The sequence below is a fragment of the Tamandua tetradactyla genome, chromosome 2, assembly GCF_023851605.1.
Source record: "Tamandua tetradactyla isolate mTamTet1 chromosome 2, mTamTet1.pri, whole genome shotgun sequence".
NCBI classification, from domain to species: domain Eukaryota; kingdom Metazoa; phylum Chordata; class Mammalia; order Pilosa; family Myrmecophagidae; genus Tamandua; species Tamandua tetradactyla.
Window position 1 is genome coordinate 66,863,206 of NC_135328.1, and position 23,785 is coordinate 66,886,990.

Sequence of the window (23,785 nt, forward strand, 5' to 3'; positions counted from 1 at the left end):
AGGGAATTGATTGGCGTACCTGAGGATTAAGAAAAGAAAATTAAATAGACAGTCAAGTTAGCCGAGGAGGGGCTCGGAGGCTTCCGGGTGTGAGGAAGGTTGTCCTCGTCTCGGTTTCCACACTTGTGAAGGTTTGGAGGTGCCGCTACTTCGAGGGCTTTTTAACCGCCACCCCCCTCTTGATCCCTTTGAAGGGAAAAGGCAGCAGAATTGAGACTGGAGTAGTCAAGGAAAAACCCCTGGACTTGTGTGCGTAGCATCTTTAGCTTTGGATTTTAAGGACATGAAGGAGAATTAAAGCGCCTCAAGGTAAGAAAACGCCGAATTGCCCGAGAGAAGAATAATTTAAAATAGATGTTGGGAATGGTCTGGAGCGGGGGGAGGGAGGGAGGAATTAAGCCAAGTTAGCTTGATCTTTCCCCGCGTCGCCACGCGATTGCACAATCCGCGCGAATGATTTGGAGTGGGCAAGCCCGGGAGTAGCCGGCAGTGCCCAGCTGGGAGGCAGGAATTCAAAGGGAGTATCCTGTCGTTACACTTTTTGGAACCTACTGGAAATAGGTAACGAGTTGGGTCGTCTGCGCAAGCTGATCCGCAGCGTGTATTTGGGCATTTTTCCGGCGAGATTTTTTTTGAACCGTAGACCCACTCCTTCGTTGCCATAGAGAGCAGTGGGCACAAACGAATGCCGCTTGAACGCGGTAGCAGATGAGCCTAGTGCAGGTGAGTAGGTAGGGGCAGCGGCTGCACTGGCTGGGGAGTGAATGTGTGGGAGGAGGGTGGTAGTGAAAAGCGCTCTTCGCGGCCGGACTGGCTCCCTGCGGCCGGCGTCGGAGCCCGAACTCCGCGGGTCGGCTGCTGTTCCCTTCGCCTCCGCTAGAGGCTCCCAGTGGGCGCCGCAGAGCGGGTGGGTGTGGGGGCGCCGGGAGGCGTAGGGGCGAGCGCGGGGAGCGAGCGCGCCGGTAGGGTGGCGGAGCGGGCGCGGCAGGGGGAGGCGATCCCGGCTAGGGTTGGGGACGAGATTGCGAGTCCGGGCGAGCTTCCTGGCTGCTCGCAGCGCCGCGGGGACCTGTGTCCGAATCCGGACTGAGCTTGGGAAAGCTGCGCCCTGAGCTGTAGCCACTTCTGGTATGCGATCCTTGTCCGCGCCCTGAGGGCAGCCGGAGGAGGTAATACCCTCTTTCTCTTCTCTCTGTTCTCCCAGCTTTTGGTGTAAATTCTCAGCTCTTTCTCTAAGATGGGGGTGGGTGGGTGAGGGGCTGGGGGGAGATGCGGGTCTGTAGGGTCTATAGCTAAAGGTACCTTTCAGTCTTGCTCCGTGGAGCTCAGTGGAATGTGTGTTCGAACTAATACCTAATTTTACTTACCTCCCCTGAATATTTGCCGGCTTTCAGGGAAGTTTTCTGCCCAGAGCGCCAGGTGGCTGGTCTTTGGGCCCATTTGCCCCAAGGTGAGCAAGGGGACCCGCTGTGCACCTCTCAGCCGCAGTGGACTGGAGTGCGCGACCCTAAGGGTGGGGTGTGGTGGTGAAGGGAGTACCACACCCTTTTCTTTTCCTCCCCTTCTCGCTTCACCTAATGGTGAAGCAGTCTTCCCATCCAGTATTTTACTAATTTCCTTTCCCAAGGGATTAATCCTGAGAACAGAGCAAAACTGCCCGAAGACTTGGGGGGAGGGGAGGGGGGTGGAGAATAGAAGTGGTGGCCTTAACATGAGGGGAGGAAGGAAGGTGAAGTTAAGCTTGTGTGTAAGAGGTAGGGGTGGTGGTGCTGGAAAATGGCCTTGGGGTTCAGATTATCTGATGAAGTCTGATGGATTTCACATTTCACACTGTCTGACATAATCCAGTTTGCCCATGCCACGAACAGAAAATCACCTCTGCTGGGTACTGCCTAGGGCACTGAATATATTTGATAGTGTGTCTAAGCCAAAGAAAAGAGTGGGTATTGTGTGTGCTTGGTGTGATTACACCGTGTCTGTCAGATGGCTGGTGATGTATGTATATTCAGCGTGCTGTGTTAGGCTTGTGCATACCATATGTGGTCATTTTATACTTTGTAATGCAATTTCAAAGTCCTCTAACGGAGGCTCTTAACAAACAGAACTTGTGATATTAAGCGTCCTGCCGAGTAATACCTAAGGAAGTGAGAAAATACAGCATGGCATTGAATATTCTAAGAGTATTGGACAAACATCGAGGTCCAAAATTTTTCTAAATGTTGGACCACATGCTGAGTGAAAATATTTTTCAGTAATGGGAAGCAGAGGTTTATATTTTAAAAGAAGAGGATGTTCTTCAGTGTACTATCATCATCATCCAGTAGTGTACATTACTTTCAATATAGTTAAAGTGTGAAGGGGGGCGGGGGTGTGAGGGGTGGAAAAGAAGTACTTTCCTGCTGAAAAATAGTGAAATGTTTTGTGAGATACCGTCAAGTATTTCTGCTAAGAATTTAAAATGAGTAGATGGCTATTGATGATGACAGATGGTTTGGATATCATTTACATATAGAATATCTATTATTTTGAGTTAAAGTAAATATGTAAGTTACTGTTACATAATAAGTGTAATTTAGAGGAAATGGAAGCGGGCCGTTTTATTGATATTTTTGTTACAGAATAGCACATAGCATGATCTTAGGGAAGCATAGAAGTTTGTCATCCATGTATTACATTGAATTGGACTATATAGACACAAGGATAAATATCTTGCTGATGTCTTCAAAAGTATGGTTTATGTTCAAATATACTGCTTTAGAAATTTTATGATGATATAAGATATAACTTGCATGTATAGACACCAATCAAATATTTTTTAATTGAATCAACTGAGACAAATACATGATAAGGGCTCAGTCTTCTTTCTGAAAGGCACCTCTGAAACCAAAGAAATATCTGTTAGTATTAAGTCTCTGTGTATATGATGAATAAATAATATTGTTTCTTGACATTTAATTGAATCAAACCAGTGAGACTGATTTGTAGCTTCAAATTCAGTTTTAGAATTTCATCTTCAAAGGTGTATTTTTTTCTTTCTAATAAATGTGATTGTGAAAGGAGCCAAACATTGAAATGTTCTAAGGAATGGCAAGAACCTGAAAACTGTTTGTTCTCTGAAATTTCATGTCAACAGTAAAAAGTGATTGGAAATTGTCACAAACTAATCGGCTTGATACTTCAATTAAAAAAAAAACTGATTTTTTTTTATGTGGCTCTGGTAGTCTTTATGGTTGAATTCAGTTGTTTTCTAGATATTCTGTAAAAGGGCTCTAGGTGGAAATGTTTTCCTGTGGTACAAGGAGAGGAGGTCACTATATGCAAAAAGGCTTGTCACATACTGATTCTCTAGTTTGGTTGCATTTCATCCATAAAGCAGCATGTTAGATTGAAAAGAAAAAAACAGTTTTCTGAATTTGCATGAATATTCTACTCTTTGCAATAGACCTCAACTTTTGAATACTTCATTTTTCCAATTTTAATGAAGAAATATGTCACCATACCCCTTCCCTTTGAGGGTTTAGGGGCTACTTTGGGGCTTAGTACATTTAGGAAGTATTTAAGGATAAAAGACCATCTTTCCTGGGAGAAAATAAGTTATGCTTAAAACAGATGTTTGGTAAGGTATTGAACAAATAAAAGGGACAGTTTAAATCCCAGGTAACAGGTGTACCCACTTTACTGCCATGCACTGCCATGATTTCTTCTTTCACAACCATTATTTTTATTTTCATTGTGGTTTTTAAAAGTCTTTTCTATTTTTCTTTTTCTTTCTTTGGGAATTTCCTTCCTTCAGAAGGAAAGTATAATATTTAGTTTTAGTTATTCTGTAATTGCCAGTCCATAATTGAGTTTTTACATGGGAGGCCGTCTTAAAATGTTAAGATTGTTCTATTTCTTTTTTTAAATTTTGTGCATGAAAATACCTAAAAGAATGTGGATTTGATCCATTAGAGGGTGCGACTCATCAGTTGATATCACCTACATTGTGGTTGCCTTTTGTAACTGGCTGCAGGTTTGTGGGAAGTATAGAAGCATAGATGATCACTGGAGATAGATGGGTTGCTTTCTGATTTTAAGGCATATTTTTCTTATCAAATCTGAAATGGTCATGCTGAACAAGTAGTCGACCCTACTTGTCAGTGTATACCTTTTCAGAAATTAATAAGTCATTTTTGGAACCCCTAACCCCATCCAAGCCTAGTAATTTAACTTTTTATTTTTAAAGTGGTGCCATTCAACAAGTGTAGCTGCTAAATGGTTCTTAAATGTCATAGAGAAAATCCTGGTTCCATAACCTCCCTAGATAATTAATTATGCTCCTGGGAGGCAGTGTGAATAAGTAGAAGAAAGGCTGATTTAACATCAGAAGACAAAAGTTGCATTCTGACTCAGAATTGACTAATGGTATCACTTTTGAAAGGTTTTCTTATTTCTGTAAGGCTCAAAGCTGATTTCTGTAAAATGGGAACATTTGATTTCTTTCTACTGTTTTCTTGAGTTTAATTTTTTTTTTTTTTTTTACTTGGGCAGGCACCAGGAATCAAATCTGGGTTTCTGGCATAGCAGGCAAGAACTCTGCCTGCTGAGCCACCATGGCCCGCCCTTGAGTTTAAAATTTGACCACACTTCAAGCTTTGTAAAAAGAAATTAAAAACTTGCAGGCACTTAATAAATGGTAGCATGGCTTTTCATAAATTTTGAGGAGAGGATTATTTTCTCTGGAGGCACCATATAACAAATGTGCCAAAAATTTTAATTAAGAGTTAATATATTTGAGATGTTTTTCTCAAAGTTAATAATAAGAACAAATTTTGTGATGTATGGAAATCTTGTAATGCTTGTGTGATACATAAAAGTCCATCTAGGTATTTTAACTGTTTTAAAATAGTTGCAATGTTAAAGAAGGGGGAAAAATGAAACAATGAAATAACTTTGAATATTAAAGTTTAAATAGAGTCCTGGTTTTTCAGATGTTTTATAGTTTTCTTCTTCTGTTATATGTATATAATTTTATTTATTTACTTATTTTTGCATGGGCAGGCTAAGGAAATCAAACCTGAGTCTCTGACATGGCAGGCAAAAACTCTACCACTGAGCCACAGTTGCACCACCCCTTAGGTATATTTAATATACACATAGAGCAACTGCTATTGCTTTCATTATTGTCACGTCAGTTACTGGTTTTTATGAACCTTTTAAAAACTTAGCTTCTGAAATTTGGTTCAATAGTGCAATGAAAAGTTGGTTCAGTAGTGTAATGTCCATGAAGTTGGACACAAAGCTACTATAATAGATCAGATTTTTACAATGGAATTTGCCCAGAAATGCTGATAGTCCATTTTTCCTATTTTATTTTAGTGGTTTAAGTGCCAATTATGTTAGTTATGACTTATTTTCATCATGTAAATTAGTAAGAATGTAACGTGTAGTTATTGCATGGCTCAAAGATTTGAATAAAGTTTAAAAAGACACTTGGAAATTAAGTGTTCTCTCAATAAAATATGAGGCATTTTCGTATTTGAGATTAGAAAAAAAATTAGTTGCTTTCCTAAATGTATTCACTAATTAATATTAGAAAGACGTAATCTTTACTGGTTGCAAGTAAAGACATCATTTCCTTCCGTGGAGTTTTGTTGTCATTGTCATATAAACTGAGTATATTTTCTCTAACAAAATGAGTACTATTAAATGCAAACCTAAGATCCTAGCCTAGAAAGCAAATTATTTTTGGTGTAAATATAATAGAGACATAATATCAAATTTTCTATAAGGAGAGAGTTATTGTCATTACAAAAAGCAAAACCAAACTTTAGCATAACAGAAATATATGCAGAAATTAAGATTCCTAGCTATGCTCAAGTTTCTAGGTGTAGCAATATAGAGTTTTAAAAATGTTTTCTAAATTGGACTGTGCAAGAGGATTTTGTGTCTTCATCCACTCCCATTCTGTTGTAATGTAACTATGGTTTGCTGCAAGATATCTATACAGTAATTGGCATAAAACTCCATCGCTCCCAGTGTACCAAGCCAGCCAACAACAGTGCTTTTGTCATAACTTGATTTTAAAATGGTGGGCTTTCTTGGGCAAAATGAAAGAAACTTCATCTTTGCAATAATTTTTACTGGATTTTTATATGTCCTTGACTGTCACCTCCTTTTAAGCATATTATTGTGGATTGCTGATGGTTTCTCTTTATGATTTGCCTTCAGTTTCATTTGCAGATAAATGTTAAACCTCTAGCTTTGGTCTCAATTCATTAAATTTACATCAATTAGTACTCATATATATTAATGTTCAAGTGATTTTCAAAATGATATTCAGGATATAATGGTGTATGTGAACTGGTCTTTGTTCTTAAGAATCATGATCTAGTAGGAGACATGGCAAAAATGGTGGCAGGATAATAAAAATATAGAAGTTAGTGACCTCATTCAGAAAATGCTTATATTGTATACAAGGCTATGTAAAATAACAATATAAGAGTTGTACCACTGAGCAATTCAGGATAGGCAATTCAGGAGAGTAAGATAATCTGTACTGAAGACTGAAGCAAAGATGAAAGTTGATGGGACATCAGTGTTAGTTATGTAATGGGGAAATAGACCTTCATAGATACAATTGATACTATTGTAAACTGGTTCACCTCATCTTGAGTAAAATTTGACAATATTTATTAAATTAAAATGCTCGTAATAATTGACTTCATAGTTTCTCTTCTTGGAGTTTGTCCATAGAAATGCATGTATGAATCTGCAAAGGTATATTATGTACACATGAAGGAAATAGATGACCAGAATAATTCCCTATCTTTTAAAGAAATTGAATTTGCAGTTAAAAATTTCTTTTAACAAATGCCCATGAACAGAGGAATCGAAAAACAAAATGTGGTATCGCCATACAATTGAATACTACTTGGCAATAAAAAGGAATGAAATACTGACATATACTACAATGTGGATGAACCTTAAAAAAAACATGCTAATTGAAATAAGCTAGACACAACAGACCACATATTGCATTTTTCCATTGAAATGAAATGCCCAGAAAAGAAAATCTATAAAAATTGAAGTAGGTTAGTGTTTGCTTGCCACTTGGAATAGGGACAGCAAGTGACTGCAAATGGACCCAAGAGAACTTTTGGGATGATGAAAATGTTCTATAAGTTGGATTGTGGTAATGGTTGCATAAATTAATAAGTTTACTAATGTCACTGACTTGTTTACATAAAATGAGTTAATTTGGGGATATGTAAATTATGTATTAATAAAGCATTAAAAATGAGCCAAACCCAAAAATCTTCCCACAGAGTTCAGGCATAGATGATTTCACTGATAAAGTCTTTCAAACGTTTAAGCAAGAAATAATACAAATTCTACGCAAATTCTTCCAAGAGATGTTAGAGGAGGGAGTACTTTCTAACCTATTATATGAGTCAAGCATTACCCTGATACCAAACCCATGAAAAGACATTAGAAGAAAAGACTAAAGACCAATATTCTTCAGGAACATAGATGCACAATTATTAACAAAATGCTAGCAAATAGAAATTAACACTAAATAAAAGAATATGTCATGATCATGCTTGGTTCATCCCTGGAATGCAAGGTTGGTTTGACATAAAGTATCAATCAATATAGTTTGCCATATAATAGCAGATTAATAAAGAAAACCATATAATCATCTAAGTAGATGCAGAAGAAAGTATTTGAGGAAATCCATCATTTTTTTTCTTGTTAAAAACTCTTAGCTAATTGGTAAGAGAAGAGAAATTCCTCAGCTTGATAAAAAACACTACAGTAAACCTATAATGATATATTTAATGACTGTTGGGAGATGAAACATATAATCCACAAAAGACATGTTCTTAATCCACATTCCTGTGAATATGAACTCATTTGTATTAGGACCTTTGAAGACATTATTAGTTAAATGTAGACTCATTTGTAAATAGGATCTTTAAAGGTCCCATTTACATGAGGCTAAATTGAATCAGGTGGACCTTAATCCATGACTGGAATCCTTATAAGCAAGGAAATCAAGACACAGTCATTCAGAAGAAGCCAGAAGTCAGCAAATTTGTCTGTTTTCTACATTTCTGTTCAATATTAAAATGGAGATTTTGGTCAATGAAGAGGAGAAAAAGAAGCAAAAAGGCAGACAGATTGGAAAGGAAGAAGTAGAACTATCTAACAAAAATTTATTGAAACATTATTTAGTAGTAGAAAAGAATTTAAAAAATCTAAATGTCAAATAGGAAGATAAACTATGGAATACTTACACAATTGAATGCGGTGTTGCTGATTATTAAGAAGGTAAATGAACGTTATAGCTCTTTCAATACTATCATGGGAAAATCTCCAAGATGCATGGTTGCACACAAATACTTCTGTGGTAGATTTATTCGTTCATTCAACAAGCATTTATTGTGGTTCTCCTTTGTGTTAAGCACTGAGTAATGTCCTGGGTAATATATTGACTGGGAAGAGGAGGGCAGATGTAATTTTTGCTTTTGAGAGACTTATAGGCTGATGTGGAAAAGAGCTGATAAACAACTGAAAGAAACTAAATATGTCTGCGTAGTTGCAGTATGTATAAGAAGGAAACAACATACAATGACAAGAATTTACCCATGAGGTTAGGGAGAAGAACTGGAAAATTTCTCACTAGAAACTCACTTGAGAACTCTTTTTAGACTAGCCTAATTATGTATGTGTGTGTGTGTATATACATATATATGTATGTATATAGTTGTATATATAATAGCCTTCTTTCCTACCTCACTTATTTCCCTTCATATGAAATCAACTGATCTATCCATGGTCCATGGAACATATATTACACTTCCATATCACACTAATTTCCCTTCCTTGTTATACTCTCACTTGAAATAATTTCTATTATCAACAGCATGATAATGAGAACCTACTGTGTTCAAATTTATTATACTAAGTGCTAAGAATTCAAAGTTGCTTAAGACATATCCTATTTATTTATTTACTCAAATTGAAGGCTTTTTGTTATTAATATGTAGTTTTTATTGCTTTTCTTTTCTGATGCAAATATAAAATATTCTCATCTTAAAAATTTAATGTTACAAAGATACATCATTTACAAAGTGAAAGCTCTTTCTGTGGCTCCTTTGCACTGAGATTTTTAACAAACTATGTTGTACAAGAACTGAGAGAACAAAGGAAAAATGGTACTGAGTCCTGTATGGGTAACAAGGCAAGAAGATTAAATGATTAGAGACCAGAAAAGTTTTGAGAAGACAGATATCAAATGGAAAATTTTCAAGAACAGTGTTTTATTTAGTGTAATTGCATTGCTTCCTGTGATCTCAAAATCTTCAGCAAAATCATGTCTGAGAATATGATAGAGTTATGAGTTTAGTGATTTTATTTTTGTGGATACTTAAGATAAAGCATTTACATACATGATTGTATCCATGTTCATGGTTCCTCTCACAGAGGATATACAAGCTTCCCAAAAGTGTAGTATATCTTTGGCAGGAAAACCTTATTCACCATGATTCACAAATGATGTATTTTCCATTAATTACATTAAAAATATACACAAACAATATTGTGAAATGAAGTAAATTCTGCATTTTATTTATAGGTTCTTGTGTAGCATAGCAAAATACTTAGATTTGGGTGACTGCTAAGAAGAGGTTCTAGTCCTATTTACCATCCATAGTAAATGCTTATGGATTTTATAAAGGGATTAGAGGCATAAAGCTAAAGACACGACTGTCAGGCCCAGAAAACAAGATTCATCAGTTATGTCACAGGAAAGCTCAATAGAGTGGTTTGCAATGAGAATCAATAGAAATTAATGGATGGTTCAAATTACAACCTTAGATTCTGGTTGATACACAGATATCTTGTCATAATCATGGAGGAGATATTTGCTTTTGTTTTTGGATAATCCAACTTTCCATTTAGCTGTCTTTGTGGATGAATACTAGAGGCATCAAGTATACTCCTAACTTTATAAGAATAGAGTGCTAATTACTTTAATAATTTATAGTAAATTTTTAGAGGTTGAAAATTGTATTAAAAGTAAAATAACCTCTGTAATTACTAAACAGACAATTCCACTTTTATGTGTATAGATGCCTTTGCACATTTGGGTCTAACTGAAACATCCTTCTGCAGATCATCCTTGTTAGCACTGATTCATCCTTCAGGAACTAGTGAAGTATCATATCCCAATAAACATTCCAGGATCCCTAACTACATGTACTTTCTCTAATTTTATATGCTTATGTATTTGCTATATTATTGCTGTTGTTTTCGCCTAAGGACTTACATAACCCACCAGATTGTGAGAGCTTTAAGGGTGAAAAATATGTTTTATTTGTCATGATTGTCATTGTGTTTTTTGGAATGAACTGAATTGTGATTTTTAGATCACTTAGAAAGTTTTAAATTGTATTCAAAACCATGATGATATTATTTGCAATTAGTAAAAGATGTAGCTTGTGATACAATACAAAGTTAAAGATTTAGTTTCTAACCCTGACTCTGCCATTGATTCCTAGTTATTGGAGCTAGAACAAATCTCTCAATCTCTTGCAGCCTTAGTTTCCTAACTTCGTAAGTGTAATAATGCCTTTTTGCCTTGCCCACCTTAAATAGTGTTTATGATAATAAACGGTGTATAATAAACTTGTGCACACTCTTATTATACTAATGAAAGCCATAATTGTAAAAAGTATATATTTAAAAGCGGCTGATAAAGCAATATTAAAAACAATAAACCTCATCACTTTTATAAACTAAATAGTGGGTTTGTCTCGAAAAGCAAAGCAAAAACAAAACCATTTCATTCTATTGGAATTGCATTGACTCTTTGTAACATGATTCCCTCAAATTTTCATAAAAATGGTTTTTAGTGTATATATTGGGAAGCAAGGACAACAATACAAATCAGAGAGTTGCAGTTTAAAGACTCGATTATAGATGGATTGGTCGCTATCTGTCAGGTAGTCATTTAGGCCTTGAATGAAGCTTGTGAGCAACTTTGGCTCAGGTTTTTTTTTGTTTTTTTTTTAACATTTTCTTTAAATTATATCCAATTTGTGTAAACAGTCTGTATTTTATTCTTTTGTGTTTTGAGTATTTAACTCTTGTATATACTTTTATCCTATTTTCTTTTTTGATACTTTGTACCTCTCAGAGAAAAGATCAAGCATCAAATAGTTACTGATTTAATATGGTAGTTTGCTCCTGGGAGATACACTATTAATGTGTTTTAATAGTATGAGGGGTTATCTTTCTATGCCTAAATCCAGTTTGTTGGAAATAAATTATGTTTTTCATCTCTGCCAAGCATTCCTATTTGGCCAATGTTACAGAGTCTAATCAGATTTTCTGCCATTCATTTTGCTGTGATGGAGCATTTTCCTAGGTGTTTTTGACTTAAGTCAGATTCTTACTGCATTTTTATCTTTAATTCTGGTTTCATATATAAACACGAGGCAGGAACTTCTGAGATGTTCCTGAATATATATGATATTTTTCTTCTGATTTTCTAAAGGTGTTCTGGTAGTTTTGTTTTTATCTTGGTCCACTTTGAAGTTTCTTTCTTTCTTTCATTTTTAAATTAACGTTCTTTCTGTCTTCACCATTCACTGAAACCAAGTTAACCTGTGCAACTTTCTTTTCCACATGTGTATGTGTTCATTTAAGCAAACATGTTTCTCCAATTTGCCTCCACCATTTTCCATTTAAACCTGCTCTGGGGGGCTAATTCTTTCTTGTTCATGAATATAATCTGAGATAGGCCTCATAGTTTATTTAATGACTTTCAGAAAATAAAATACTCTCCATTATCTTCTAATCATGTAAATAGTCTCATTTCTATTATACCCCTTTCATTGTAATAAAAAAGTTCTAAACATATTTAGTTCCCATCAGCTTTATATGGGGCATCTGCCATGGGAAAAGGGGAGTTTGTCAGCTTCTTCTGTGTTTCTTCTATCTTCTCTGTTTCTACCCTATTCAAGTAACTACTTCTGCTCCTCTAGTGTTGAACCTCAGGTAAGTAGAAGAGGTAAAGGTGAGGTCTGACATGATGGCATGAATATATCATGGGATGAGCTTCCTCTGGGTTTGGTGGCCTCTCTTTTTGAATTAAAAAATATTTTTATTGAGAAATATCCACATACATAACAGTTCAGTCGTATTATACAATCAGTGGATCGCAATATAATCACAGTTGTGCATTCTTCACCATGATCATTTTTAGAACATTTGCATCACTCCAGAAAAATAAATAACAGGAAAAAAAAACAATTCATACATCCCATATCCCTTACCTTCCCTCTCATTGACCCACAGTATTTCAATCTACCCAATTTTTACCCTTTATCTCCTCCTATTATTTATTTTTATCCTTTTTTTAGAACTCATCTGTCCATACCCTGGATAAAAGAAGATTCAGACACAAAGTTTTCACAATCACACAGTCAACATTGTAAAAGTTATATAGTTATACAGCCTTCCTCAAGAAGCAAGGCTACTGGAACACAGCTGAACAGTTAGGTGCTTCCCTCTAACCACTCCAGTATACCATAAACTAAAAAGGGATATCTATAAATTACATAAGAATAACCTCCAGGATAACTTCTTGACTCTGAAATCTCTTAGCTACTGAGACTTTCTTTTGTTTCATTTCTCTCTTTCTCCTTTTGGTCAAGAACACTTTCTCATTCTGATGATGCTGGGTCCTTGCTCATCACCAGGAGTCAGGTCCCATGTTGGCAGGGAGATTTACTCCCTTGGGGGTTATGTCCCACACAATGGGGAGGGTAGTGAGTTCCTCTGCCAAATTGGCTTAAAGAGTCCACATCTAAGTAACAAGAGACTCTCTGGGGATGATTCAGGCATAATTACCCGTAGGCTTAACCTCTTCTTTGAGAAATAAGTTTCATAGGGATGAGCCCCAATATTGAGGGGCTTAGCCTGTTGAATTGGTTGTCCCCACTGCTTGTGAGAATATTAGGAAATCCCCAGATGGACAAGTTGAATATTTCCTCCTTTCTCCCCAGTTTCCCAAGGGGACTTTACAAATACTTTTTTATCCTCTGCCCAAATTACTCTCGGATATATATACAGGGCCATCACACCAACCTGTACAAACCAACAATATCTCATGACCTAGTCACGATTCCATATAATTGTGATGTTCAAGTAAACTGACCATACAAGTTAAATTAAATAATGTGCCATCCAAAATATAAATTTTGCACCAAATAGACATCTCTCCCTTCTCTCTTTGATTATTGGCAACTCTGTTTCACCTTAGGGTGGTGACATGCCAAAATTAGACTACTTGACTTGAAGGGGCTGAGGTGATCAACATGGTTTTAGAGTGTCTCCTTTGCAAGTTCTGCACAGATAGTCTAGCACTTCGGTTAAAAATGTGGGTGTACTTGTCACCCACCCTTTGTTTGGTTCTTGACTTTTGGGTCTCAACCAAAATATAGAATGTTTCACTTTAACATCTTGTTCTCAATAGACCATTGCTATAGAGTGTATTCCCAAGGAATACTAGAGCATTATCTGTGTCATGCAGGTGTTTTACCCATTCATAAATTGAATTGAATACATTTGCCCACAACTGCAGAGTGATAGCCTCCTCGAAGGAGCACACTATGATTTATGGGCAGCTCTGTCAAATTGTACTTTTGTTGTTAAAATCAATATGATGTAACGTAAATGGCTTGAGTTCAGTCACTGCTCATTAAAGCTATGTGTTATTTCTGCAAGTGTTGCTAAGTGGAATTTACTGAAGAGATTTAAATAAAATGTATTTTTTCTTGCCATTTTAGGGGGAACTATATTAAAACTGATGCTGTCAGTCACTGCACACGTATTCCAAAAGATTTCTCTGGTTTGAACAGTGAGCAAATCAGTCCTTCAGACTGATTGCTTGTGTTGTAATATGAAAGACACTGGAGTTTGAGGAGGAGAAGGGTATAATGCATATTATACACTAATAACCATAGCCAGTGTGCATGATATAATTTTGAAGTTAATGAAACCAGGAAGGTAGATGCTGCCTTTTGTTATGCTAAATTGGAACAGGAATAGCAAAAACACATCAGGAAAAACAACCATTCTAGAGTATTATTAGCAGTAACTTTGCAATTATTATTATTATTGTTTTATAATTATTGTTACTATCTTTCTGATTAAGGTAATTCATTTAGTCCATGTGACAAGTGTATTATCATCTTTTAAAGATCTATGCCTAGTTGATGAATAGAAGTAGAAATTGTCATACAAATTGTCTTTGGACTGCTACCTCTTGTCTCTGGTGGTGATCTGATTAACATATGAGTTTGAGCAGTATAAGATTTTGGATTGATTAAGGCAGGGCACATTGCTATACTAGTCTAAGCTGGGTTATTATGTGGCTGATAATTAAACACAATTGTAGGTTAGTCTTCTAAAGAATATTAGCTATATAATTTATACATTTTTTTCATTGCAGATATTTCTTTGCAATGTTTGTAGAGTATGACATATTATTATGTACAGATGATATAATGCTAGAAATGGATACCACCACCATCTGGTGGCCTTCTAAAATTCAGTCTTTAGCCTAAGCTTTTGGGGGTATCTATCAAGCAATGTATGTGAGATTACAGGGATTGAATGATGGAAAAAAGAATAGTTGTTCGTATTGCCAATTGCAACTGAATATACTACACAGCTCCTCGTCAGAAAAGTGAGTTACCCAACCTCGAATAATCATATAGAATTCTGAAGGAAGGGTGCACTATGATAACTGATGAGCACATATATTGGTCTGGAAATATTTCCTATTACTTATGATATATATATATTAACAAATTCTCCTCTTCTCCATCCCATAGTACAAGACTTTTTTTTTTATGCAATTGAGAAAATTTTCCATATACTACACATTAGCTCTCAGTTGCTTGTATACCCTTTCACATCCTTTGTATTGCTTTTAAATTAGTTAATTTAGGTTAATCTTTTATCTTAAATTAGACCTTGGGCTTTTTTAGGGCAAAGGCATTATAGATTTCTTTTGCATGCCTGAGCCCTAACACACTTAAGAGTGTGTTCAATCTTACTTAAACACTTGTGAAAGGTTATATATCACTATAATGGTGGCATTTAGGAGACTCTTCCATCATAGCAACAGTTCTGTGAAGTGATAAGAGGAAACCATGATTTTTTATTTGTTAATCTTAGTATGTTCTTGTATCTTTAAAGAGCCTCAAATTGCCTAAGTTAAATATAATGTTCTAATAAGATGTTGACATTATGAAGAAATAATAAAAAAAGCCGTCTCTAGCCTATCATAAGTTAAAATGTTCCTTGATATTACAGACACTTTCTTATACATAAGACATATAAAAGGAAGGAAGTTGCTGATTTGCTAAATTATGTATATTCTATGAATAAGGGAAACAAAATAGAAAATAAAGTCTTTTATGAAAATTTGCATTTGTTTAGATAGAAATCTTATGTTCATGAATGTCAGGCAACAATTTGCTGATTGGAAGGAGTTAGTCAAAAGATGTTATGGAAGTTCTAGAAAGCCACTATAATTGACACCATCTTCTGCTATTCTTTTTTCTTCCATGTTAAAGGAAAAACAAAGATTGAACTACAATATAACCAAAAGGCATACAATGTCAAACAATTTCCTTCAGTCTCTATTAACTGGGTTTTCTCATCTTAATCAGAGAGCGTAGAAATAATTCATGTGATTTTATTTTCTGGATTCTCCAAAGAATGGTAGATAACTAATACCTGATGGATGCAAAGGAGATAATTTATTACACACAAGGATACCTTAGAACATTAAAGCTTAACCTCAGCATAAATTTTTGTTGAGGTAAGGATATCTATAGCATCAAAAGTTGTTCATTTAATGTATGTATAATAGCTCCAAAGTAATGGTTCTTTGGTTCTTTTTTTTTTTTTTAATTTATTTAATTTAATTCATTTATTTTTACATGGACAGGTACCGGGAAATGAACCCAGGTCTCTGGCATGGCAGGTGAGAACCCTGCCACTGAGCCACCGTGGCCCACCCTTTTTTTTTTTTTTTTTAATATATAGCACCTGCGACTGAATCTTAGTATATGCGGTATCATAAAGGTTATTATCATTAGATTTAGCTCTAATTGTAACTGAACTTTATTATGGGCAAAGTAATTTTTTTCCATTTCAAACTTTATAAATCTTTTTTCCTTAATTTAAATTTTCCTTAATAGTTATTAAACAAAGATGAATAATGACTAAATAGTTAAAATTTGTACCATCATTTCTTTTAATAAATACATTTTGGGTAAATGTACCTTCTCTTATTTCTCTTAAACTTTAGTTACTCAAACCTGGTGTAATTGTCATGGTTAGGACCATTTTGGCAAGTGACCTTAAAGTGACACCCCCCACAAAACTGGAGGCTGGCTCCTAATCGTGCCAGGGAAGGTGTGGGGAAGAGGACAGCATGGGTGCCACCAGCTTCTCCTGCCATTTTCACAGCTGCTTTTTTTTTTATTAGGCACTTTCCCAGTTACTACAACCCTTTAACTGATTTCCAAAGTTTTGAGGAAGATGATGCTACCCGATTTTCCTCATTGTTCAAATATCCTGTCTGGGAAATGTGCCCTAGAGTGTTTTAGGCTGCCATTTTGGCTGACTGCAGGGCTTTCTTTTACATTTAGAAAGAAATGTTATTTTTAAAGAATATTGGAAGCATTTTGAATACCTATGTCAGTGGTATATAGGCTTGGCTTTCTATCTAGCACATTTAAATGTATGGATTTTGTACTTATCTTCTAAACTTCCTAGATTTGAGTCATCTAGAGCTGGGAATAACAGCTAAGAATAAATTTTTTCATTTATAATTGAATGTTGAGGTAGATGATTGTTAGCTTTTTTTCAGCCCCATATATCTTCCATGTTTTTTCCAAGTGATAGTACATTCCAGCACCATTCAAAGTTTGGAGATTATAAAGGTGAATAAGACAATCAGTTTCACAAACAGTTCAGTATGACAGAAGAGATAATAGAGAATCACATATCTCTGTGGTCAGTGCTGCTATAGGAATACACAGTGTGTTGCAGAATCACAGAAAGTGATATGTAGTTAACCCAGGGATGAAAAGCTATCAAAAGGAGGTGATGTTTGAGCTGAGACTTGAAAATCCACAACTTAGACAGAGAAGACATGTGAGGGAGTGAGTAAATTCCAGGCAGTGGGTACTTGAGGAGAGTTGTGACTGTAGGATAGTCGTGAAGACTAGAGAGGACATGGTACATTCATATCACCCTGTGTGCAAGGGAGCTGAGATAGGACCAGAGGGGGTGGGTGAGCTTGCTGTGCCAGGTTTGAGGCCCAGTGGTACACAGATAATAGGGATATGAACTAGATTCTGAGGACTTAGAGAGCCTTAAGGAAAGACCAGTCCGAAGGCAGTACCTGTGATTCAGTTCAGAGAAGATGAGGTCCTGAACAGAGGCTGTGGGAGTGGGACTAGAATGCGACATGTTCCTGCATTTGGATGTGACGAATGAGGGAAGGGAAGGAGTCAGTGATTCTAGTTTTATAAGCCCCCAACCCCACACACACACTAAAAAAGGCAACACTACCCTTAACAAACATAGTGCATTTGTGAGGATTATAAAAGTGGGCTCCCTCTTTAGAGATGAATGACAAAAAGTAATTTGTCATTTTCTTCTCTGGAAAGAAAATTACAAAAGCACACCTTCACCTAAAATGCTCCAGAACCTATCAGTCTTGCACCAAGCCAACAGCTGGGCAAGTGGGACATGGGCAGGATTTTGGCCTCCCTTTTCCTTGCAACTGGCAATCTTTATAAAGTGAAGAAACTGCAGATCTAGGGCCCTCCAGCCCTGACTGCAGACAGAGAGAATTCTTGAAGCCTATGACACTTTCTGGCTTTGTATTGGAGGAGTCCTGTGATGTGCAGGAAATAAAACAAAGGAGTATCTGCTAGAAACAGTTTACTTTTTTTTAGGTGAATTGAGTCAAATTAATAATATGTAATCTCTATAATGTTCAGAGAAAAGAAGACATTCATGAAATGTTATATCACTAGCAAGTTGTTCTTTTTCAGCTATTTTAGGAAATATGGTGGTAATATTTTATTTGAAGGATCTTTCTCTGTGTGTATGAAAAGACAATTTCTGTGTATAAAAACGATGTTTTTCTATATTATTTCTATTACATTTTGGGACCAGTGTTATTTCTATAGGAGTGACTCTCCATTTTAATAATAGAAATCATTGAAAAAAGGTAATGTGAAGAATACACATTTTTTATTAGCTTTTTAGTAATGATTTTGGCAATATGAAATATACTTGTGGAACAATACAAAATTTCTCTTACAAGATACCTTCAAATTTCCCTTCATATATGTTAACAGGTCATAGGATTTTTAGGGACCATAGAACCAGCCCTAAAACCTGGTATGAATTTATTGAATGTAAATATGATTTTTTTCGTATTTGGTCAAGTCATTAGACTGAGCTATATAGCAGAATCCATAATATGATTGAATTTGAACACGCAAATATAAATGCTGCTGGTGCAATTTATAACATTCATCCTGCAATTGGGAAAAGGTTAGAGAGCACAGGTAACTTACTACTTAGTAGATTAAAAAAAAGTCATCATCTACTGCCTAATAGACAACATAAAGTATTTTTACATTACATTAATTTTTAAATTAATTTTGTATTACTTTTACTTCTAATTTAGTAGGATAATCAAATTAGCTAGAGATAGTACCTGATTTTTAATTTAAAGATGAATTTGGTAATAAGAAAGTTGGATAAGTCTACAGAAAGTTCATGTGATAATGTTCAAAAAAAAAGATGTTTTACATCATGAATGCTACTCAACATTGCTTACTGCTGTTATTTAATTTTACGCATCTTTATATCCCTGGAATCCAGCATAGTACCTGACTTCAAGTAAATTCTTAGAAAATAGTAAGTAAATAAAATAATCATTAGTAGAATGTGTCTTACAATTGTAGCATCTTCATTATTTCTAGGGTCTGCCATCTTGATCATAGGATTAAAACAATACAAAGGAGTTAAAACAGAGCACATTCCTAGGATGTTTTATTTGAGATCTTAGCAGCTCAGTCAATATCGAGACTCTGAAGATGACCTGCTATGTGGAAAACAATAAGAATAACAGGGATAATTAGTACCCAGAGTAACAAAATTAAGTTGAATGTGAGAAGGAAGGGTTAATTAAAATCATTGCCACCAAAAAACACAAAAAACCCTGTCATTATAAAAAATATCTGTGCATATATTATAAGTAAAATTGAATAAGAACACTTATTCATAATTTTTTTTTTAATAATCTATTTGGAAATGAAATGTAGGGCAGCCTTGCAGATAAGTTAGAAAGTCTTACGCATTTGTATTCGTTTGTTAAGCAGCTGGAATGCAATATACCAGAAATGGAACCTATTTTAAAAAATGGAATTTATTATAAGTTTACAGTTCTAAGAAAGTGAAAGTATCTAAATTAAGGCACCAACAAAAGGTTAACAAAAGGCTAATGCCATTGGTAACACCTCTGTCATCTGGGAAGGCCTGTGCCTGGCATCTGCTGGTCCTTGTTCCCTGTTCATTGCTTCCAGCTTCTGATGACAGTGGTTTCCTCTCTAAACATCTGTGGGCCTTCAGTTGGCTCCCTAGGGATACTCTGCATGGTTTTGGCTTGCTTAGCATTTCGTGGGGAGTTACATGCTGACATTTGCTGGGCTCTGCCATGTCTAGGCATCTTCTCTCTCTGTGGACACCCCAAGCATCTCTTAATGTCTGTGTCTCTGAAGTAATTGTTCTCCAATCACCTGCATCTGCTCAGCTCTGAGTTTTCTTTAAAATCTTTCTCCTTTTAAAGAACTCCAGTAAACTAATCAAGACCTGCTTTGAGTGGGTGGAGTCACATCTCCATCTATTCAAAAGGTCACACCCAAAATTGGGCATGCCACTTTATCTCTGTGGAGGTAATCTGATCAAGAATTACTGCCCTACAATATTGAATCAAGATTAAAAGCAATGACTACCCCCACAAGATTGAATCAGGGTTAAAACATGGCTTTTCTGGGGTACATAATGGCTTCAGACTAGTATAGCAGCACAGCATGTTTTCAAGTTTTTTTTTCAGTTATACCAAAGTCATAGAAATGATGCAATTAAATGCACCTAATTTACCAAACACACTTAAAGAGCTATATTTGCTTTGCACATATTATGTTTGTTTATTGACAGTCATGCTTAAATTGTTTCAAGGCTTTTGACAAATTTCTTATTGACCCTGAGACTGTGAGCCAATGTGATTTGAATATTTTTGTTATATAAAAGGTGAGCTGGTTTAGCTTTTTGCATAAAATTTCTAGAATAGTATATTTATATCTTTCACCCATAGCTTTCCCTCTATTCAATTCCTTTTGGAATCAATTCCTTAGTCTCATTGACTAAGGGTCAATTAGAATTAATTTAAGTTCTTAGCTCAGATATAAAATAGGATGGTGATATTTCAGCTTCAGGGGAATTGAGTGGTAGAAGATGGTGGGAAGAAACAGTGAGAAATAAACATTGGTTTGACGTTCTTTAGTCTCCTGGATATGCTGCCTAGTTTCTGTTTGTCATGGTAGTACTGACATTTTCTTTCACTCTTTATGGCTAACGTGTATGTAGCATTAAGTGTGTAGCAGTTTTATTTGCATCACCTCAGCCGTTGCTTACAATAACTTACGAGGCTGACACAATAGCTTATGTGATGTTCCTGATTTGCAGAGGAGGGTGCTGGTGGTACAGAGAAGTTAAATGATATGCCTGAAATCACATGTATTTGAGTAGAAAATCTAAGATTTGAGCCTAGGTGGTACAACTTCATAGCTTTTTGTCTATAGTACGGTGCCACTAGTTCTCTAGCTTTTATTTCTAGATTTTTAAAAAAAGTTGGCTTTTAAAATCTAGACCTTTGTAAAATTATACCTTTGATTTTATGTAAGAACCTTTTTTGTAAGAAATACATAAATATTCTTGGTGCTAAGAAAAGTGCTATTAATCCTACAGATATTCTATAAAAAGGTACAAACCATCCTTTTTGCCATAAATAGACTGTGTTTACAGTTTGCACTGGCAATATTTCGGGGTCATGGGAGATGAAGGGAAACCAGTAGGGGTAAAATTTGAAAGCACTATCATTATAGTTTGATATTTTTATATAAGAGGTAGAAAGGTGTTCCCTCAGAGCTATTCTGTGGAAGAGCTTTTTCAGATGGCCTCTTCAGTGGGTTTCAATGTTTAGAACTCTTTGCCTAGAAACCTCAAACTAGAAACACTGCCGGATAAAGGTTGTGAAACCGTTGCTATCATTTTGTTCTGTAAAGACTTGCACACTTATAGCCCCAAGGGATGATAGTGTCAAAAGATGCTGCAGCAAAAATATGGTGCCAAGAGCCTTCCTGGACTTCAAAATCAGACTTGGGCTTCAGTCTCACAGTTACCTGCCAATCCCCAGGACTGAAACTTTGTGCAAAATAGTCGCCAAGTCTTTCTGGGGTTTCAATTTCTTATGTTTGTACATTGGGTTAATGCCTCTTTCAGAAAGAGATCTACTATCAAGCCAAAGGAAAGGTATACAAATAGCAAGGGTTCAGAAAGGAGAAATAAAGGAAGACTTTAAAAATATGAAGAGACTCAAAAAGATAAAAAAGTTTGATATATTGTGCTATTGAAGATAGAGGGACTAAATATTTGCGAACACAGTGTGAAAATGAAAAAATATTTGGATGACTGTTTGTAATTACTATCTAAATTTGAATACATCTACAACTCTGTCTCAGTTATATTAGCTTTAATAAGTTATATTACACATATATGTACAAACATACATGTGTAAGGTTATTCATTACAGCATTGTCTGTATTAACAAAATATGCGAAATAATTTAAATGCTCATTATTTAGAGTTTCCTTAATGAATATGGTACTTCTATACAGTGAAATAATATATGAGCATTAAAAAGAATGAATTAGATTTGTGTATTCTGATATGAAATAATCCCCTAAGTAAAATTTTGAAGTGAAAATATGAAGTAAAGCAAATTGTGTATTTTAAAGTTTGACATACTAAATTAAGATATCCATGGGGTGATTTTTTTTCCCTTGCCATTCCTTTTTTAGCTGACACACTTCAAGGTTTCTCCTAAACAGACAGTAAATTCTTAGTTCTTTTCCTTTAAATACCAATTTTCATTTTAAGGAAATGAAATATATACATATATACCTTCCCAGTTGTGTGATATCACTTTCTTACCATTTGATGTGATTTTTATGCATTTAGTGTTTTATAATTATTTAGTCATTCATTTTCACTCTCAAATCATTCCAAATAAATATTAATATAAATATTACTAGTCTCTGTTTGAAAAGACCATAAAAACCTTCTTTTTTATTTTGACCTGCTATTTAATTCGTCTCTCTGTCCACCCAGGACCAATAAGCTTCTATCACTAGCCCTGGAAATAATTTAATTCCTATACATATTTAGAAAACTATAAACCTACCAACATTAGAGATAATACCCTGTCAAATAATTAGCGTACATTTTTAAATGCTTGAATAACTGTTCATAATTTCAAAATTGTTACAATGTTCTCATAACTAATATGGAAATGTTGATCATAAGCAAACACAATTTTTCCTTTTTATAAATTTATTTTATTTATAAGATTTCTTTTTTATTTTAATTGTGTGAATATACATATTTTCTCTCTCTCTCTCCCTCCCCCCTCTCCCCCTCCCCCCCTGCCCCCCTCCCTCTTTCTGGGACTCCCACAATGTCTATTAGTGTGCTTTCTGGTGTTCTACAGGCTCCTCAAGCTCTGTTTGCTTGTTTGTTTCATCCTTCTGCTCTTCAATCTCAATGATTTCAATAGTCTTATCTTGAAGTTCACTGTTTCTTCTGCCAGTCCAGTCTGCTGTTGAACTCCTCAATAGAACTTTTCATTTCAGTCTCTGTTGTCTTTAGCTCTGTTTGGCTCCTTTCCTTAATTCCATCTCTTTGTTGGTATTCTTTTCATATTCATATTCTTTTCCTGATTTCATTTAGTTCTTTGTTCCAGCTGAACTGGGACTAGTGACCCTCATTGAGAGTGTGGACCAGCTCTGCACTGAGCCAGTAAGGCATTGGGAGAAGGGCCGGCCAGGGTGCCACAAGATCCTACCGCTTTTAGTAGTCTTTTACTTAATTTGGCACTTGCACTGTTTCTGCAAGGCGTTAACTGTTTTTGGGAACTTTGAGGAAGATATTTTTACCAGTTCTTGCTGGTTGTTCAAAGCTTCTATGGGGGATGGAACTGTGAAGCTTCTCACTCCATCATCTTGATCAGGGCAGGACCCAAAATTATTATTTTTTTAAAACACAACTTTTCAGGTTATAGTGTCCTTGTTTTCCTGGCAACAGTTTTGGTTTTATTTTTGTATTTCAAAGTAGGAATTCAACCTAAGCCTGCTTAGGTACCCTGCTGGCTTATTTTTAATGCTAATTCGTCTATCACCACTTCTTATTTTAATCAAAATGACAAAGAGTCAATTTTTCAGAAAAGTATTGCTGATAAATAAAAGATATTACATTAAATTACCTTACACAATTTTTAAAACATACTTTGGCAGCCTTTGAACCATAAGCATATTTATTGAAGTATATGTTATTATTAAGTTATTAAGAACTG

At 35.5% G+C, this 23,785-nt stretch overlaps 1 long non-coding RNA gene across 1 annotated transcript in view; it reads left to right on the forward strand.

The window, feature by feature from the left end:
* Positions 1 to 1,078: 1,078 nt before the first annotated feature.
* LOC143660633 (uncharacterized) overlaps positions 1,079 to 23,785 on the forward strand; it is a 407,362-nt gene continuing 384,655 nt past the window's right edge. Inside the window, exon 1 of the long non-coding RNA XR_013164152.1 lies at positions 1,079 to 1,169. This is a non-coding gene — a long non-coding RNA (uncharacterized LOC143660633). The remainder of the gene's footprint in view (positions 1,170 to 23,785) is intronic.